The following is a 4,846-nucleotide window of genomic DNA, read 5'->3' as shown; positions in this document are numbered from 1 at the left end:
GGCTGGAAACAGCTGAAGCCGGTAGCCCCAGGGGAGCAGGGGCTGCTGCATAAGACCAGCTGCTGGAGCTTGAGTGGTGAGTATATCTGGGTCAGGACAAACCTGCCCTGGTAGGTTTGTCCTGCCCCAGGGAAACCCACCACTCAACGGATCAATAACAAACCCAACAAAAAATACAGCCAGAGACGCTGCAACTTTGAAAAGATGCATTTCAGTAAATTGACTCCCTGTTTCCCATTTTTATATGTTGATTTAGTACAAGGACGAGACAAAATATGTATATACTGTAGAGTAGTTTATTATCTCTATATCAATGGATTACAGACACGGTCTTCCATGGGAATTAGACATGCAGGGGGACATAGCTATTTCAGAGGTGGGGTGAGGCAGAGACATTATGTACAAAGGAGCCAGGAAACTTGATTGTGATGCAGTATCCATGGTGATCAGTCAGCAGGTGGGATCATCTACTGTCGTGACTACAAAGAGACACATGACTTCAGAAGTGCACATACCGGCCTGATGCAGAGACGGGAGCATAACCATGTGCAGACCCCAGCAACGAACGGCTTTGGCGAGTTACACACTTCGTTCATTGTGGGAAACGATCGTCGGGGGCGGACAGCGGTGGGAACGGGGCTAGCCCATGGGAACGCCTATCGTTTTATAGGCGTCCCCGTGAAAACGCTGGGCGGTCCCATGGATGCACGGCCAAGTTGCTGCTTACCAAGCCAGTGTGAATTAGGCCCCAATGTTTGTTTGCTATACTCCCAACTCTGCATCAAACCCCTCAGTTACTGCACATGACACATTGTTCAGGTATGCAAAAAAACATAAAAAATATTGGTACTCTTTACCTAGAAGGGCGCCCACGATTTTAGTCGTGGGCATCGTAAGGAAAAAAAATTGCGTCGGTCGCATCGCATGCGATGCGACCGACGCGATTACCGCGATTTCCCATAGGGAACAATGTTAAATGTCCCAAATGACCCGATTTTCCATAGGGAACAATGTTAAATGGCCCACAGAGGCCAAATAGGCACCCTGAAGTGTGAAATGGCCCCCCCAATTGTTAACGCCACCCCACGATCAACGTGAACCCGAAGCGTGGCGAGCAGCGGCGGTACGCGTCCTACGACCTTTTCATACCCCCACTATCCACGTCGGCGTGGAGTTGAGAATAGAAAGTGTGGCGAGCGCAGCGAGCCACCGAGCCCTCGCGTGGCGAGCGGACGCGGACCCTCGCGTCCCCTCGCGGGCTTCACAGGTGTCCGCGTCCCCACGCGGGGCTCGCTCCGCTCGCCACGCTTCGGGCTCGGTGGCTCGCTGCGCTCACCACACTTTTTATTCTCAACTCCACGCCGACGTGGATAGTGGGGGTATGAAAAGGTCGGAGGAAGCGTACCGCCGCCCCTCGTGGGCTCGCTGCGCTCGCCACGCTTCGGGTTGACGTTGATCGTGGGGTGGCGTTAACAATTGGGGGGGCCATTTCACACTTCAGGGTGCCTATTTGGCCTCTGTGGGCCTTTTAACATTGTTCCCTATGGAAAATCGGGTCAATTGGGACATTTAACATTGTTCCCTATGGGAAATTGCGGTAATCGCGTCGGTCGCATCGCATGCGATTTTTTGGTACATGCGATGCCCGCGATGGCCGCGATGGGCGCCCTTCTAGGTAAAGAGTACCAAAATATTTGTAAATATGAAAATAGCCCTATTATTGTTACACCGGGGCATGTCTGGGAGGAGCAGGGGGTGCACACTCATCATACTGAAGTGAATCATGCAGGGTGATGCATCAGTGGCGGAACTATGGAGGGAACGACCCATCAGGCAATCCCCTGAACTATTTTTTTCTATTAAGTGCCAAACAGGCAGGGTGGTTGTGAATAGTTCCCCTTTGTGCCGTTGGAATTATTCTGCACCATCCCATACCCCCTCCCCCGTCAGAGGCGATGATTTGCTTAATGAAGGGGCAGGTGGTCCTGCTGATGCAGCCTTCCTCTTTCACCCACTCTCCTCTATGATGCTGCTGGGGCTGGACATCACTATATGGTGACCAGCCCCTGCATTAAACATGCAGGACCTGCGGGAGACCCAGAGCTGCCTCCAGAAGATGATCTCAGGGGCATGAGGAGCATGATGAGGAGCCCCTCCCCCCAATGCTGCAGGTATGTAGCGCTGCTTATATTTAAGGGGGGAGGGCAAAGTGCAGCTCACACTTAGGTGGTGGAGGGGAGAGGATGGTATTAGGGCTATAAAGTAATGCAGGTCTCTCTATATTCTGCCACCCTGAATATATATATATATATATATATATATATATATATATATATATATAAAAAAGGCTAACTACTCCTCACCTCTATGAGGTGAAGTACCACCAGTGACCACTAGAGGCCACTCGTCAGTACAAAATACTCCTTTCTGTGCTAAAAGATGTCCTAAGAGAAAGTGAAAGCAACTTTTGCAGGGACACTGATTTGTTTTAAACTGTATATGGAGAGAGGGAGCGGTGATGACAGATATTGGAGGTAGGAGCAGATAGGGACTGAGGCCCTTATTCAGATCTGAGCTCAGTACAAATTTGTTTGGAAAATTAGCAAAACCATGTGCACTGCAGGTGGGGCAGATGTAACCTGTTATTACTATATTATGGGCTTTATTCCTATAGGTGCTTGTGATCATACTCACATTTACATGGCCAACAATGTACTTCGGTTTCATCTATGGTGTCAATGGCATTCATCGTGGTGGTGATGGTGGTGGTGGTGATGTCCTCGTCCGCGGGCCCTCCCACGTCCGCGTCCACGTTCATGATGTTTATGGCATTCACAGCGATCACGGTTTCCGCAGTTGCAAACCTGCACGTATCCTGGAGGGTAAGGGTTGGCCCCGGTGGGATAGCCGCCTGGTGGAACAGCATAGCCTGGACCTGGGGGCATAATTCCCACCTGATTGTATGCGGGCATATATGCTGGTGGGTTCTGATAGGGCATGGGTGGCTGCTGGACATATGGTGGTGGTGGGGGCTGCCCACTACCCATTCCTGAAAAATATATGGTTACAAAAGTTTTTATCTTTGAAAAATGCTTGCAATAGATATAATAATAATTATGTTGAATGCCGACATTCGCTACTTACATACATTCACTACTCGACATACAGATTATATCAACATTCAGAATGTCAACTATCTGACTGCATAGCCTTCTACATGCCTTCCAAATACATTCTACATAAACTTGACTGTAGGTAATACAGAAATCCATAGACAACTGCATTTTGCTGATAATTTTATGCAGAAGGACATGATAATCGCAAGGCATAATCCATACGGGTGCCGGACGGGGTCCCGGCAGGCATTCACCCGACGTCGGGATCCGACTATCAACACACCGACAGCCGGGTTCCCGGCGGCCGTCGGCCATTTCCCCTCGTGGGGGTCCACGACCCCCATAGAGGGAGAATAGAATAGGTGGCTCGCATAGAGAGCCACCGTGCCCGCAGTGTGGCGAGCGCAGATCACCATACTGTCTGGGTCCGGCCAGTCGGATCCTGACGTCGAGATAATGACTGTCAGGATCTCGACTGTCGGACCTCTATACCACACCCATCCACACTGTATGTCACCTCCATAGAAAGGGAAATTCCACTAAAAAGTATATTGAAAACTATGAATACCAAATTCATTTTTACAGATCCCTGTAAAAATACAGATGTTCCCTCATTGCTGTAGGCAGATCGATGAATGGTAATCGCTTGGTGGAAGATTGCAGATCACTAACCTTGGTTTGGGTCCCACATAATGAGCAGTCCTAAAAATCAATACAAGAGAAAAAAAAAACATTAAATCTTGAACACTATAGTGGGGTGCTGCATTGCCCACTTATTTCTACATCTTTAGTATTATTAGCCACTATTTGTTTTTTATGGTCTACTGAGCATAACTGGTGTCAATACACAATATACAAGTTGTCCCCAAATAAATCACAAGGAGGATGTTTTGTATGTCCAAGGAAACCAGACAGAAAAACAAAAGTGAAGTGCGAAAAATTTCACTGATGAAAGGATGGGATGTACTAAGGGAAACATGTGGTAAAACCTCCGCATTTTCAAATGTACAAATGTACTAAGACCCGGTCACCGCGTTTTCGCCACCCAAGGTATCACCACCTTTGGATGGCGATACCCTATAGAAGACTATGGGCTTCTTATCACCGGTCGCCGCAACCCGCCACGTCCGCCGACCCACGCAACAGATGCCAACCCCCCTCCCCCTGTCATACCTTCCTCCAGGAAGCCTGGACCCAGAATGTAAACTCCTCCTCACCCTAGCAACGCAGCCGGAGGTCCTACCGGCTCCAGTGGGGAGAAGGAAGCGCAGAGGACAGCCTGCTTAGGCTTCCGGCCATGGGGAGAGTGAGGAGAGCCCAGGGAGGTGACAGAGACCCCCCCACACACCACCTCACAGGTATCGTAGGGGGCCTACATCAATGCATCGGTGCCAGGGTGGCGATGTATTTTAATCCTGCCCAAAGGAGCATATTTATCACAATCCCCCCCCCCACCACCACCCCCACTACAACATCTTCCTCTCTGATTATTGCCTCTCCGATTATTGCCTAGAGACGGATGATCAGGGAAGGCAGCCAGTCATCGTATTCTGTTGTGATCCTCAGGGCTTTAAAGTGAGCTGTCGCAGCATTACTTTACTGCACAGGACGGTACAGCAGCGGCACAGATCCGATGACCCGCTGCTCTCACCGTATCACTGATGACCGGTTTCTGGGAGCTGGCAAGTAATGCTTTTTTTTTTTTCATTTACACAGTGATCAGCTTGTGT

At 49.6% G+C, this 4,846-nt stretch overlaps 1 long non-coding RNA gene across 1 annotated transcript; it reads right to left on the bottom strand.

Moving 5' to 3' along the window:
* Positions 1–355: 355 nt before the first annotated feature.
* On the bottom strand, positions 356–4,363 carry LOC146019655 (uncharacterized). The gene is made up of 4 exons (XR_014450640.1): positions 4,290–4,363; positions 3,789–3,818; positions 2,695–3,049; positions 356–479 (listed from the first exon to the last, which is right to left on the bottom strand). It is a non-coding gene; the product is annotated as an uncharacterized LOC146019655 (long non-coding RNA).
* Between the last annotated feature and the right edge of the window lie 483 nt (positions 4,364–4,846).

The sequence above is a fragment of the Crinia signifera genome, chromosome 7 (assembly GCF_055691185.1).
Source record: "Crinia signifera chromosome 7, ASM5569118v1, whole genome shotgun sequence".
Taxonomy (NCBI): domain Eukaryota; kingdom Metazoa; phylum Chordata; class Amphibia; order Anura; family Myobatrachidae; genus Crinia; species Crinia signifera.
The sequence above is the reverse complement of the archived record's forward strand: the minus strand, read 5'-3'. Positions and strand labels throughout refer to the sequence as shown.